This window comes from Bombina bombina, chromosome 4 (genome assembly GCF_027579735.1).
Source record: "Bombina bombina isolate aBomBom1 chromosome 4, aBomBom1.pri, whole genome shotgun sequence".
Taxonomy (NCBI): Eukaryota; Metazoa; Chordata; class Amphibia; order Anura; family Bombinatoridae; genus Bombina; species Bombina bombina.
Genome location: NC_069502.1, coordinates 709,368,477 through 709,385,386, shown reverse-complemented (window position 1 = coordinate 709,385,386; position 16,910 = coordinate 709,368,477).

Sequence of the window (16,910 nt, the reverse complement as noted above, 5' to 3'; positions counted from 1 at the left end):
AATAGTTAGCTTAGGTTTATTTAGATAGGTTTTTATTTGGGGGGTTTGGATGTGTGGGTGGTGGATTTTACTGTTGGGGGGTTGTTTGCATTTTTTTTACAGGTAAAAGAGCTGATTTCTTTGGGGCAATGCCCAACAAAAGGCCCTTTTAAGGGCCATTGGCAGTTTAGTGTAGGCTAGTGTTTTGTTTTGTTTTTTTTGGGGGGGGGGGGCAATTTTTATTTTGATAGGGCTATTAGATTAGGAGTAATTCGTTTTTATTTTTGATAATTTCTTTTTTTATTTTGTGTAATTTAGTGTATATTTTTTTTGTAATTTAGATAATTGTATTTTGTTAATTTAATTTATTTCATTTTATTGTAATGTTAGGTGTTAGTGTAACTCTGGTTAGGTTTTATTTTACAGGTAAATTTGTATTTATTTTAACTAGGTAGCTAGTAAATAGTTAATAACTATTTACTAAGTAGTCTACCTAGTTCAAATAAATACAAACTTACCTGTGAAATAAAAATAACACCTAAGCTAACTATAATGTAACTATTAGTTATATTGTAGCTAGCTTAGGGTTTATTTTGCAGGTAAGTATTTATAGGAATTATTTAGTTATCAATAGTAAGTTTTATTTAGAATTATTTTAATTATGTTTATGTTAGGGGCTGTTAGGGTTATGTTAGGGTTAGACTTAGGGTTAGGGTTACATTAGAGGGTAATATATTTATTTAGTGTTAGTGATGTGGGAGGCCAGAGGTTTAGGGGTTAATAAATTTAGTATAGAGGCGGTGGTGACATTGGGGGCGGCAGATTAGGGGTTAATAAGTGTAATGTAGGTGTCGGCTATGTTGGGGGCGGCAGATTAGCGGTTAATAAGTGTAATGTAGGTGTCGGCGATGTCAGGGGCAGCAGATTAGGGGTATTTAGACTCTGGGTTTATGTTAGGGTGTTTAAACATACATTTTTTTTCCCCATAGACATCAATGGGGCTGCGTTACATTGCTTTGCGCTCTGCGATTGCAGGTGTTAGGCTTTTTTTTTAGCCGGCTCTCCCAATTGATGTCTATGGGGAAATCATGCACGAGCACGTCAAAACACCACTCGCTTGTATTTGGGTGAAGTATGGAGCTCAACGCAACCGTATCGCCCGCACAAGTCGTTTTTTTGCAAACCTGTAATAGCAGCGCTATGAAAGGTGAGCAATGAAAATAACTTACAAGTTATTAGCGAGCCAGCCATAACGCAAAAATCATAATCTGGCTGACTGTTAGGTAATATCGGGCAGACTTGCTGGGCCTATGGCTCTTATCTGCCATCAATATCTATGTTTCCATGTTTCTATGTGTACTCACAGTTAGTGAACATTTGATTGCATGAAGAATGATTCAAATAAAGGAAAGATTGTGCTGGCAATAAAAAAATATAGTTAATAAGTGTAATATTTATTACCTTAAAAGTTCCTCTAACGTGTGTCCGATGCAGTGCAGCGACGACCACATATAAGGGCAAAGCAAACATCTTTAACTTGCATTCCCTCCCGTCAATCAAATTGAGCAAGCAAATTATGATTTGACGTCTACATGTATAAAGAGCATATATGCGAAGACAATTCTATTTTGAACGTAGGAATGCCTATAGTACTGATTGCTTTCCAGGGCTCCACCCAGATGTGTGTAGGTAAATCTTTGCTAGCACTGTCTAGAATGTATCCAGAAATGAGGAAAACACCACAAAGGCAGATGTAATGAAAAACAAAAATTAGATGTCGGGGGGGTGGAGCTGAACGCTAACGAAAATGGTCGCACAAGTGAGGAGCTCCATATCACGACATTCTAAAAGCAGCCTAATTCAGCCTTAAGAAGCTCATGAAGACACCAGAATATATCATATATGTTCCGGATAACATTCCAGGACATGGACAATACTATACTACCGCATCCAAAGTTCCAGATTTACAGAGATGTTAGCAATTCTCCTATTTTGACTCTCATACATGCTTTGTAAATGCGTGCCCCCTCGTGAAAAAAAAATTCCCCCCCATTATATTCGTTCTGGAGCCGACCCTGATCCCGCGCATGTATAGTGCTCTCTAACACAAAACAGTAGGGAGTCCTGTGCATGTATGGTACTCTCTAACACTAAACAGTAGGGAATCCTGCACATGGATAGTACTCTCTAACACTAAACAGTAGGGAATCCTGCACAGGAATAGTACTCTCTAACACTAAACAGTAGGGAATTCTGCACATGAATAGTACTCTCTAACACTAAACAGTAAGGAATCCTGCGCATGAATAGTACTCTCTAACACTAAACAGTAGGGAATCCCGTGCATGTATAGTACTCTCTAACACAAAAGAGTAGGAAAACCTGCGCATGTATTATACTCTCTAACACAAAGAGTAGGAAAACCTGCACATGTATAGTACTCTCTAACACAAAGAGATCGAATAGGGCTATGTAAGAGGGCTGAAAATCAGCAACAGTAGGGAATCCCGCACATGTATGGTACTCTCTAACACTAAACAGTAGGGAATCCCGCGCATGTATGGTACTCTCTGACACTAAACAGTAGGGAATCCCGTGAATGTATAGTACTCTCTAACACTAAACAGTAGGGAATCCTGCGCATGTATTGTACTCTCTAACACTAAACAGTAGGGAATCCCGTGAATATATAGTACTCTCTAACACTAAACAGTAGGGAATCCCGTGAATGTATAGTACTCTCTAAAACTAAACAGTAGGGAATCCCGTGAATGTATAATACTCTCTAACACTAAACAGTAGGGAATCCCGCGCATGTATCGTACTCTCTAACACTAAACAGTAGGGAATCCCGTGAATGTATAGTACTCTCTAACACTAAACAGTAGGGAATCCCGTGAATGTATAGTACTCTCTAACACAAAGAGTAGGAAAACCTGCGCATGTATAGTACTGTCTAACACAAAGAGATCGAATAGGGCTATGTAAGAGGGCTGAAAATCAGCAACAGTAGGGAATCCCGCGCATGTATGGTACTCTCTAACACTAAACAGTAGGGAATCCTGCGCATGTATCGTACTCTCTAACACTAAACAGTAGGGAATCCTGTGATTGTATAGTACGCTCTAACACTAAACAGTAGGGAATCCTGTGCATGTATCGTACTCTCTAACACTAAACAGTAGGGAATCCTGTGAATGTATAGTACTCTCTAACACTAAACAGTAGGGAATCCCGTGAATGTATAGTACTCTCTAACACTAAACAGTAGGGAATCCTGCGCATGTATAGTACTCTCTAACACAAAACAGTAGGGAATCTTGGCATGCTGGTATAGTAATCTTTAGAACAAAACAGTAGGGAATCCTCTGCATGTATTGTACTCTCTAACACTAAACAGTAGGGAATTCCGTGCATGTATAGTACTCTCTAACACTAAACAGTAGGGAATCCCACGCATGTATTGTACTCTCTAACACTAAACAGTAGGGAATCCCGTGAATGTATAGTACTCTCTAACACTATACAGTAGGGAATCCCGCACATGTATAGTACTCTCTAACACTAAACAGTAGGGAATCCCGTGAATGTATAGTACTCTTTAACACAAAACAGTATGGAATCCCGCACATGTATAGTACTCTCTAACACTAAACAGTAGGGAATCCTGTGCATGTATAGTACTCACTAACACAAAACAGTATGAAATCCCATGAATGTATAGTATTTTCTTACACAAAATAGTATGGAATCCCATGAATGTATAGTACTCTCTAACACAAAACAGTAGGGAATCCCACACATGTATAGTACTCTCTAACACAAAATAGTAGGGAATCCAGCGCATGTATGGAACTCTCTAACACTAAACAGTAGGGAATCCCGTGCATGTATGGTACTATCTAACATTAAACAGTAGGGAATCCTGTGCATGTATAGTACTCTCTAACACTAAACAGTAGGAAATCCTGCGCATGTATAGTACTCTATAACACTAAACAGTAGGGAGCCCCGTGCATGCGTGTATAGTACTCTCTAGAACAAAACAGTAGGAAATCCCCTGCATGTATGGTATTCTCTAACACTAAACAGTATGGAATCCCGCGCATGTATCGTACTCTCTAACACTAAACAGTAGGGAATCCCGTGAATGTATAGTGCTCTCTAACACTAAACAGTAGGGAATCCTGTGCATGTATAGTACTCTCTAACACTAAACAGTAGGGAATCCTGCGCATGTATAGTACTCTCTAACACTAAACAGTAGGGAATCCCGTGCATGCATGCATAGTACTCTCTAGAACAAAACAATAGGGAATCCCCCTGCATGTATGGTATTCTCTAACACTAAACAGTATGGAATCCCGCGCATGTATCATACTCTCTAACACTAAACAGTATGGAATCCCGCGCATATATTGTACTCTCTAACACTAAACAGTAGGGAATCCTGCGCATTTATAGTGCTCTCTAACACAAAACAGTAGGGAATCCCGTGCATGTATGGTACTCTCTAACACTAAAGAGTAGGGAGTCCTGTGCATGAATAGTACTCTCTAACACTAAACAGTAGGGAATCCCGCGCATGTATAGTACTCTCTAACACAAAAGAGTAGGAAAACCTGCGCATGTATTATACTCTCTAACACAAAGAGTAGGAAAACCTGCGAATGTATAGTACTCTCTAACACAAAGAGAGCTAATGGGGCTATGTAAGAGGGCTGAAAATCAGCAACATTTACTTAAAAAAATATCTATAAAAGCTTTTGCACAAAACTGAACATAGAATACACATGCAGGACATTTTAAAACATTTTTTTGCCTACAATGTCCATATAAAAGAACATTGTAATGCAAACCAAATATCGCATCACTCTTATTCAAACTCTATGTGTTTCTTCTTGCTCAGGAGCCATGGAGAACTGAATTGGGAATAGCTGGTAGGGCCAATAGACAGTGGCAACTTTGTGACCATCTGTGTTCAGTTCGAGAGCTGCAATGTTTGCCTCTGTGTTTAACACCTTCTGTATTATGATTTTTTTCCAAAGAATAGAGACTTGTGAGATGATGGAGAAATAGACTTAAAATGTCTAAATGTTTTATTAATAGATCAACCAGCTATATTGAGAATGTTTTTAACACCAAAAAATACAGTAGAATTGATTGAATAACTGACAAATACACAAAAACAAACAATTCAATAGAATTTTCTTTGATTTTGAAATAAGCAAGCAGTAGAATATGTTCTGGCAAATTTCAAAGTGAATTCAATTTCCCTCCCTCTGTACCATGTGTCAGCCATAAGCCAATAACAAAATGCATATACGTATATACTGTGGAGCCTCATAAAATGTGCACATAAAAAGAATGTGCACATTTTAATAATGCAAGTATATCTGAAAGATGTTTTTTTAATTGCACCCTTTAACTAAATTATGAAACTTTAATTTTGACTTTGATGGCCCTTTAATAAGTGAGGTAGATATATATATAAAAAAAAACTATTTAGTTGTAGCAGATCCTCTAACCAAGTGAGCAGATAAAGGTATTGACTTCAGAATTTCTCAAACCATTTGACCCACCTGGCAACAGTAACAGACGAGACAGGAGTGTGAGGAGGAACAAGAACAAAAGATAACAATAATCAATTCATGGGCAAATGTTTAGTGTCCCATGGTTAGTATTTGCTAATGGAAAGGAAAAAGTTAGGAAACACTTATTCCATAAATGTTTCTGTCTATGAGCTAGATTCTAATCTATAATTATTCCCGATCAAAGATCATTTGGTTTTCATGTCTCCGAAAATGATAAAAGCTGCTATCAAAAACAGAACAGAATAATTATGGAAAAAACTATTTAGCACCTGTTGCTAGCATAAATATCTGGGAGAGGTTAGAATTTGCCGTCCTTATACTGGGGAACATTTGATACTTCTATTGCACACAAAACTATAATATCATACTGTAGGGAGCTAACATTTCTTAGTATGTTATCAGTCTTACCTTCAGCTATTCAAATGCTCTCAACCTTAAAGGGACAGTAAACACCTTGAGAATTGTATAAACAGGGCAAGATTATGAGTGGTGTGCTTACTTTTGTGCACAAGCAATAATGGGTTTATTGCGGTTATTTGCATGTGCCGAGAATTAGTATGCGTATTACAAGATGAAAGTAAACGCATGGAATGCTAATGGAAAGGAAAAAGTTAGGAAACACTTATTCCATAAATGTTTCTGTCTATGAGCTAGATTCTAATCTATAATTATTCCCGATCAAAGATCATCTGGTTTTCATGTCTCCGAAAATGATAAAAGCTGCTATCAAAAACAGAACAGAATAATTATGGAAAAAAACTATTTAGCACCTGTTGCTAGCATAAATATCTGGGAGAGGTTAGAATTTGACGTCCTTATACTGGGGAACATTTGATACTTCTATTGCACACAAAACTATAATATCATACTGTAGGGAGCTAACATTTCTTAGTATGTTATCAGTCTTACCTTCAGCTATTCAAATGCTCTCAACCTTAAAGGGACAGTAAACACCTTGAGAATTGTATAAACAGGGCAAGATTATGAGTGGTGTGCTTACTTTTGTGCACAAGCAATAAGGGGTTTATTGCGGTTATTTGCATGTGCCGAGAATTAGTATGCGTATTACAAGATGAAAGTAAACGCATTTCAATGTGGCACAATTGAATTTAACGCATGTCGAGATAATGTGACTTCAGAGCTCTGGTTAATTGTTATGTTTAACAAAAAAGTTGCACAAAACACATCACAAATACATTTAAAAGTACAGTTACACCGGCTCGGTCCTTATTCCGGAAATCTGAGTAAGTCTTACAAATTTTCTTACTGTCTCTCTATATCGAATGCTGAGGACTACATTGGGTCCTAAAGTGTGTCTGAATCCTTGTTGTACAAGTTATTCACAGCCGAGTGGTGACTCTTAAGGTCATTTACCATGCATCAGTATTTAACACAGTATCCTTTATGACTGAAGGGGATTACATGCATATTGCGACAGAAGGGTTCTACAGGTACAATTTATATCTAATGGTACGAGGCTTCTGTATTCCAATTTGATTTATCATTTACTTCAGTGTTTAAACATGGAGAAAGAGAGTATAAGCTCACATAAATAATTATTTAATGAGCAATACAAAGTTATTTTGAAAAAGTTTTCAATACTGCTGAAAGCATTAGTGGGGGTCTATGTGATCTCAAGAGTCTATTCACACAGCTGGAGAGACTCTTGCTAATAGATTTGAAGCTTATGTGGGATATAGTCTCATTCAATCATTATATTAAAGCCAAAAGAATCCCGAGAGGATTAAGAATGAAAAAATATCCCTCTTTTAATCTTGAGGATCCAGCCTTACAAACAGAATGGAACAAAGTTCTCACCACATGCTCCCTCACTCTAATGGACATTGTCAATAGGAGTAAAACCTCTAAGAGGGACAAAAATCACTAAAGACTGACGTCAAGTATGGAGATTTTAAAATTAATCTCAAATCTAGAATACAGAAGTCTGATGAGCAATTGGCACAAAGGAAGGGTAATAAATTTAACAGAGACCTTGAGGATTATGCCAATAATAAGATGTATAACTGGTCGAGATTTCAAAATAAACCAAGAAGAAGGTTTAATCAAAATAAGGGAAACAAAAAAAGTCAACAAACATCTAAAGAGGATAACAAGGCGAATACTCCAAAATCAATTTTGAAACACAAATCTAAACAAAAAGTCGCCTTCTCTTCTACTGACACATCTGATCAAGATTCATGTGTATCAGATGGGAGTGTAGCTTCCTTACCTTCTTCTACCAACTCTCTCTCTCCCCCTTCCTCACCTCCCTCTTCCTCTACCTCTCTTTCCTTCTACTCCCTCTTGTCTTTGCAGGTGCTGAGCGACAGTGACTCTGATGTGAAGGATCAACCAGTGGTACGCCCTAAGGATAAAGCAACAGCATTGATCCCTTTAGGAGAAGGACCAGGAGGGCAGGCAGACAAACTAAGAAAGCTAACAAGGAAATGGAAACAAAACATGAAGGACCATCGGTCAGAAATCTGTCAACGGTCACTTTGACTGATGATGAGGTTTCTCTCCTAAGCAAACGATTGGGCTTTCCCCCAAAAAATACCTTTTCTGCTTTCAGAACTTTGATAGACATTAATACATTTGTCAGAAAATTGACGATCCAGATGATTTATTTAACAATGATAATACTGTTATCAAAGATGCAATTGATAATGTAAATACTGTAGGCAATGACTCTTTGGACTTCAAATTTGGTGATTTCATCCCTCTTAATGAATTGAAATCTTGTGAAGACCAGATTGGTCTGTGTGACTCAGAGGTGCCTTCTCCAAATAAGAAGTCCTCAGATTTCTATCCCACAAATTTTAGAGGAAACACCATTTATCTGTATTAAAAACAAGTTCAGAAAGAACTATTAAATTTAGAGAATATGGTTAGAGGTCAACATATACACTCTAATCTTACCCTAGCAGAAAAGAAAGGATTACAAGATTCTAATGACAGTATCGTCATAAGGGTTTCCGACAAGGGGGACAATGTGGTCGTCCTTGATAAAGATGACTACATTAAAGAGTCAGACATTAACACGTATAGAAAACTTAGTAGAAATCCTAGTCAGGAATTTAAAAGTAAGCTCCAAACACGTATAGAGCAGGGAGTATTTTCACTGATGAGCAAGTCAAATCGATGATTCCTGTATTTTCCTTAGTTCCTATTTTTTATCATGTGCCCAAAACACATAAAGATCTGTGTCCCCCCCCCCCCCCCCCCCCCCCCGTCGACCTGTTATTTCTGGTATTGGCTCGCTATTTGAGCCATTATCGGAATGAGTAGACTCGGTTCTCCAACCATTAGTTTAAAATCTTAATAGTTACCTTAGAGACTCTACCCATCTCTTGAATTCTTTATAAAATACAACGTGGAATGAAAACTACAGATGGGTTGTTGTTGATGCTACGGCATTGTACTCCAGTATCCCACACTCATTGGGTATTAAAGCCATACATTATTTTTTGGATACAGCTACTAAATATTCATTTGAATTTAAGTTTTTTTTATGTGAAGTAGTAGAGTTCCATCTCAAGCATAATTTGTTTATGTTCAATAATGAGTACTTCCTGCAAATTTGTGACACAGCGATGGGAGGCAAAATTTGCCCCCTTGCTTGCAAATCTGTTTGTTGCCTGGTGAGAAGATCATTATTTATACACAACATGCAATCCATTTGCCAACCAAATTGTAAAATACATGAAATATAGGCCTCTAGTTATGAAGCTCCGTATTTATCTGCCGGCCCAATACGCTCGCCTAAGCTCGCCTAACATCACCGCCGCGGACCTTAATACGTTCGCCAAAGTTATCAAGAAAGCTGTCAAGAAGCCGCGCACCAAGTACGGAGCGATGAGCAGCGGACTGTTGTTAACTGACAGTCATCAATCTCGCTGCTCATCGTCTTCTTTGCAGCTTTCTTGCTACCCTGTCACTAAGCACCCACACTATACTATACTGTTTTACCCCCTATACCACCACTCCCGGAGCCCCCCGCAACTAAATAAAGTTATTAACCCCTAAACCGCCGCTCCTGGACACCTCCGCAACTATAATAAATATATTAACCCCTAAACCGCCGCTCCCGGACCCCGCCGCCACTATAATAAATATATGAACCCCAAAACCGCTGCTCCCGGACCCCACTGCCACCTACATTATACCTATTAACCCCTAATCTGCCGCCCCCTATACCGCCACCACCTACATAAAGCTATTAACCCTTATTCTTCCGATCCCGGAGCACGCCGCAAATAAATTAAATGTTTAACCCCTAAACCGCCGCACCCGGAGCCCTCCGCCACCTACATTACATTTATTAACCTCTATCCTGCCCCCCCTACACCGCTGCCACCTACAGTACATTGATTAACCCCTAATCTACCCCCCCTACACCGCCGCCACTATATTAAATGAATTAACCCCTAAACCTAAGTCTAACCCTAACCCTAACACCCCCATAACTTAAATATTATTCAAATTAATCTAATAAAATATTCCTATAATTAACTACATTATTCCTATTTAAAACTAAATACTTACCTGTAAAATAAACCTTAACGCCTAGATTTAGAGTTCTGCGTTAGCCGTCAAAAGCAGCGTTAAGGGGTCATAACGCTGCTTTTGGCCGCCCGCTGGTATTTAGAGTCAGCCAGTAAAGGGTCTAACGCTCACTTTCTATTGGCTGATCGGAACAGCCAATAGGATGCGAGCTCAATCTGATTGGCTGATTGGATCAGCCAATCCAATTGAACTTGAATCTGATTGGCGGATTCAATCAGCCAATCAGATTTTTCCTACCTTAATTCCGATTGGAATTTTTCCTACCTTAATTCCGGATCCATCCTTCTTCACCGTCGGTGAAGAAGGATGGATCCGTGTCGGCTGGAAGAAGATGGCTCCGCTCCGCTCCGGATGGATGAAGATAGAAGATGCCGCTTGGATGAAGATGTCTGCCGGTCCGGATGTCCTCTTCTGCCCGGATAGGATGAAGACTTCTGCTGCTCTGGATGTCCTCTTTTGGTCCATCGGTGCCCGGCTGGGTGAAGACGACTCAAGGTAGGGAGATCTTCAGGGGGTAGTGTTAGGTTTATTTAAGAGGGGTTTGGGTTAGAGTATGGGTATGTGGGTGGTGGGCTGTAATGTTGGGGGGTGGTATTGTGAGTTTTTTTACAGGCAAAAGAGCTGTTTACTTTGGGGCATGCCCGCAAAAAGCCCTTTTAAGGGCTGGTAAAAGAGCTGGTTACTTTTTAATTTAGAATAGGGTAGGGACCTTTATTATTTTGGGGGGCTTTGTTATTTTATTAGGGGGCTTAGAGTAGGTGTAATTAGCTTAAAATTTTTTTAATCTTTTTTTTTTTTTGTAATTTAGTGGGGTTTTTTTTGTAATTTAGTTTAGTTTATTTAATTGTATGTAATTGTAGGTAATTTATTTAATTAATTTATTGATAGTGTAGTGTTAGGTTTAATTGTAACTTAGGTTAGGATTTATTTTACAGGTAATTTGGTAATTATTTTAACTAGGTAGCTATTAAATAGTTAATAACTATTTAATAGCTATTGTACCTAGTTAAAATAAATTCAAAGTTGCCTGTAAAATAAAAATAAACCCTAAAATAGCTGCAATATAATTATTTGTTATATTGTAGCTATATTAGGGTTTATTTTACATGTAAGTATTTAGCTTTAAATAGGAATACTTTAGTTAATAATATTTCATTAATTTTGTTAGATTAAAATTATATTTAATTTAGGGGGGTGTTAGGGTTAGGGTTAGACTTAGCTTTAACGGTTATTATATTTATTATAGTAACGGCGAGGTCCGGTCGGCAGATTAGGGGTTAATACTTGAAGTTAGGTGGTGGCGATGTTAGGGAGGGCAGATTAGGGGTTAATACTATTTATTATAGGGTTTGCGAGGCGGGAGTGCAGCGGTTTAGGGGTTAATACATTTATTAGTGTAGCGGCGAGGTCCGGTCGGCAGATTAGGGGTTAATAAGTGTAGGTAAGTAGCGGCGACGTTGGGGGGGCAGATTAGGGGTTAATAAATATTATGTAGGTGTCGGCGATGTTAGGGGCAGCGATTAGGGGTACATAGGTATAATGTAGGTTGCGGCGGTGTCCGGAGCGGCAGATTAGGGGTTAATAATAATATGCAGGGGTCAGCGATAGCAGGGGCGGCAGATTAGGGGTTAATAAGTGTAAAGTTAGGGGTGTTTAGACTCGGGGTTCATGTTAGGGTGTTAGGTGCAGACTTAGAGAGTGTTTCCCCATAGGAAACAATGGGGCTGCGTTAGGAGTTGAATGCTGCTTTTTTGCAGGTGTTTTTTTCAGCCCAAACTGCCCCATTGTTTCCTATGGGGGAATCGTGAACGAGCACGTTTTTCCAGCTAGCCACTACCATAAGCAACACTGGTATTGAGGGTTGAAGTGGCGGTAAATTCGGCTCAACGCTTCCTTTTTGGAGCCTAACGCAGCCATTCAGAGAACTCTAAATACCAGCGTTGTTTAGAAGCAGCGCTAGAAAAAAAAGACGCGTAGCTAACGCACCCCTTCGGCCGCAAAACTCTAAATCTAGGTGTAAGATAGCTACAATATAATTAATAATGTACATTATTTTAAAGTTTATTTTTATTTTACAGGCAACTTTGTATTTATTTTAACTAGGTACAATAGCTATTAAATAGTTATTAACTATTTAATAGCTACCTAGCTAAAATAACTACAACTATACCTGTAAAATAAATCCTAACCTAAGTTACAATTACACCTAACACTACACTATCATTAAATAAATTAAATTAACTACAATTACCTAACATTAAATAAAATTAACTAAAAATAACTAAAGTACAAAAAAACTCTAGAAGAAGAATTTTAAACTAATTACACCTAATCTAAGCCCCCTAATAAAATAAAACAGCCACCCAAAATAATAAAATTCCCTACCCTAAACTAAATTACAAATAGCCCTTAAAAGGGCCTTTTGCGAGGCATTGCCCCAAAAGTAATCAGCTCTTTTACCAGCCCTTAAAATGGCCTTTTGCGGGGCATTGCCCCAAAGTAATCAGCTCTTTTACCTTTAACCCCCCCCAACATTAAAACCCACCACCCACACACCCTACTCTAAAACCCACCCGATCCCCCCTTCAAAAAAAACTAACACTACCCCCTTGAAGATCAGCCTACCTTGAGCCGTCTTCACCCAGCCGGGCACAAGCGGCATCCGATCCGTCCAGAAGTCTTCATCGAATCCGGGCAGAAGAGGTCCTCCAAGCGGCAGATGTCTTCATCCAAGCGGCATCTTCTATCTTCAATCAACCGGAGCGGAGCCATCTTGAATCCAGCCGAAGCTGAGCCATCCTCCAATCAGCCAATCGGATTGGTATTGCTGATGCAAATGAATAGTGAAATATATGAGATGCACTCACATTTGGTGGAGCACCTCCCTTGGTGCTACAGAGGCAAGCTGGGATCAATATAGTCACCCAGTAGACTTAATCACCGGCATTCAGGCACTCTCAATATTCCAGTAGCAGATTAAAGGTGTAGATGGTAGATGACAAACAGGCAGCAAGTGGTCAGTAGTAAAACTGTTAGCAACGTGTTTCTTAGCCAACCAGTGGCTGTTTCATCAGGCTTAGTAAAGAGAATATAAAATACAATACAAAACACTTGCTATATATGCCATACAAACAATCCAATTAGATAATTAGTTGATGAGCTACACCTAAAGTGGGAGTTACCAGGTAAACATGCTGGATGAGTCATAGCCTATCATAAATGGAATAGTATTTGCTGACATCACAGTTCAATCAATATGTTGACATAAATGCAAGATATAGGAGGGGGCGCCCTAAGGAGGGATAATCTATACTCCTAATAGTAAGTGGTGATAGAATAAATAAGTCTTATATATCATATAACACAAACATAAACCTCATAAGAGAAAGATTAAGATAATATACTGGTCTTGAGACTATACAGTCTAAATAGTAACAGCAAGATAGATGTAATGCACAACCTCCTAAGAGAAAGACAAAGTAAGAATATATATATATATATATATACACAATGGTAAACAAGTAACTAAACCTCAGAGTAACATAATTCACAATGGTGTGTGAACTGATTAATACAATACACTATATGACATACATACAGAGAAGGATATGGTCTCAAAGTATAATAGTCTCTAATAATAATTGTGAAGAGTCACTGAGGTGGAGATCCAGGCCGGGATCCAAAGCAGCAATCTACAAAGACAAGAAGAGACAGAAGCGCCACATGGCCCAATATTGTCTGGTCCAAAAACGAATAAATGTGTGTACACAGAGTAAACTCACATTTGTGGAAGCACCTCAATTAGTGCTATAGAAGCAGTCTGAGATTTCTTACAGTCACCCAGAGGACCAACCTCCGGTATTGGTATGATGTCTATATCAAAACGACATAAAGAGACACAGGTGCCTATATGGCCTAGTATTGTCTTAACACAGGTGAGCTGATGAAACAGCCTTGAGCTGAGAAACGCGTTGCCTTGTTTTTATTATTTTAATAAAACTATTTTATATTCTGAACACTTGCTACCATCTATTTTGTTGCTATCTATCCCTCTGGTGAGAGGGGCTCTCTAGTCTGGGTCTCCCCTGACCACTGGCGGTTCATGACTTCCATCCGTGTCCAGCAGGCCTATGTTTAAGTCTGGTGGGTGACTATATTGATCCCATCCTGCCTCTATAGCATCAAGGGAGATGCTACAACAAATGTGAGTACCTTTCTATATTAACACACTGACTCACCTGTGTTAAGACAATACTAGGCCATATAGGTACCTGTGTCTCTTTATGTCGTTTTGATATAGACATCATACCAATACCGGAGGTTGGTCCCCTGGGTGACTGTAAGAAATACCAGACTGCTTCTATAGCACTAATTGAGGTGCTTCCACAAATGTGAGTTTACTCTGTGTACACACATTTATTCATTTTTGGACCAGACAATATTGGGCCATGTGGCACTTCTGTCTCTTCTTGTCTTTGTAGATGTTGACATAAAAAATATCATAAATCCAATATCATGATACAAATTTATCAATAATATGACAAGTGAAGTAAAGAACATCATCCCAAGTAAAAATTCTAATCTTTAAGTGATATATAAATCTAAAATAGAGATCAACATCCTATGTGTGTCTAATCTTGTCATAATACACAATATAAGCCAAGCTGAGTAATAATAGAAAATAATAATCGAAAATATTACTAAAAATATCACCCTAAAATCGCCCTATATTAATTATTCATAATCCTATGAATACTAAAGTGTTTCATATCTAGATATAAGTCATTTTCCACCTGGGTCCATTGCCTATGTTTTAACAATTAATGGGGTACCTGCAGTGTGCTTGTGTATTTTTCCTATGCACGCAGTAGTCATAAGTGTCTGAGGCCACGGCTTCTACAATCGACTCGAAAAACAGACAATTGGTATAACACTCTCAGCTGATCCAGCCTAGATGTGTTTCATGAGTGGATCAGTCGGGTTATACTTTGTTTAGTAATTATTTGCTGACATTAAACTTTATAAATAGTAACTCGGTACTTGAATGGAATATATGGGTGTTGTGACGTGATGACGTAGTGAGTGTCTGGCCGATGTTAATAGGATTACAACGGTGTTAAATAATTGGCCTTAAAATCAGAACGTCATGAAGGTGGGTGGGGCTAGATCAGATCAGTGTCAAAAATGACTTGGGTATTCCAATAATGCAGTGATAAAATGTTCGGTCCACAGATCGGTGTGATTATGAGGGTAATGTGTGGGTGTGAAGACATGAGTAAAGTGCCTATGATATTTTTATTATACTTAAACATAATTGTTTTTCAACAATATTGGGCCATGTGGCGCTTCTGTCCTCTTCTATTTACAACAGATTACTGATCCTGGGTCGTGGCCTTGATCCTCTACAGATAGCTGCCTTGATTGTGCCAACTTATTCATCTATACTGATACCATCTATAAGTCACCTAAGGACTTTTTTCTTTGCTTTTTTATTATCAACTGTATAATATTTGTAATATTGTATTCACTGACATACTATTGATACATTGTTGTAAATCCTTTTTTATGACTTTTTTGTCACTTCCAACTACATATTTTTGTATCTTATTCACCACTGTGTGTATTGACATATTAATGTCATTAATACCTACCTAATTAGTGACTCACTGTCAAAATTGCTCATTAAAGTGATGGTAAACTCTCACCTTTTTAAAATCAGATCTGGAATGTAAGCGCTATTTTAGATGAAGTTTAATTCATTAGCTGTAATGAAGATGCAGTATAACATGCTTTTTAATATAGATATGAAATTCAAATACTGCATTGCTCCTCCGCCCACTTCAAAAGTAAACTTTTCTGTGAGCTAACAGATTGAATTGTTGTCCAATCAGCGCTCTCCCCATATGGCACTTTTGTTGTAGCTAGAGCATTGATTGGAAAGTAATTCAATCATTTAGCTGACAGGAAAATTGACTTTTGAAGTGGGTGGTGTAACGTGGGGTATTTGAATTTCATATCTATATTAATAACTAAGTTATAGCGCATCTTCATTGCACATGATGAATAAAACCCCATCTAAAATAGCGCTTACATTCCAGATCTGATTTTATAAAGGGGAGAGTTTACCATCACTTTAACTACTCTATATTTTAATTAAAATCTAACAATACTGTTAGTTTCTTTCTGAATGCTTTGTTCAATGGTGACTATAAAAGAAACATATGGTATCTATATAACAAACCATGAACAATAGTTACTAGAAACGTGTCAGTGTTTAACACATAAATAAAATAGTTTTCTTTTTAACATGGTTGCCTAACAGCTTCCTCACAGCATCTTGTTGCATGTTTAACTCCTTTCATATCTACATACAAGTACTAAATGGCATATGAATAATGTAGAATATTTTCCTGAACAAGAACAGTTTGTATATTGTGGCCCTGGAGCTGTGTTATGCTTTTGTAGCTTTTAAAAAATGTGTCCCAGTCTGAACACATGTGTAGGCCTGCAGGCCAGTTTGTGGAAATTGAGGAGCAGGCCAGTCTTCTGTATCATTAAAGGGATGTTTTACAGAAATGAGAAGCCATAAAACAGCAACTTCATATTTGGATATCAACTGATATGCCTATCAGTGATTTGTCATCATTGTTTTCAAAGCAAGGCTTTTCCACTCTACTACACAAACCAATCAGAAATTGAGCTGGAAAGAGTTACACATGCCCAGTAGGTACGAGTAACATAGCAAGTGACATTACCATCAGTGATGTGTGG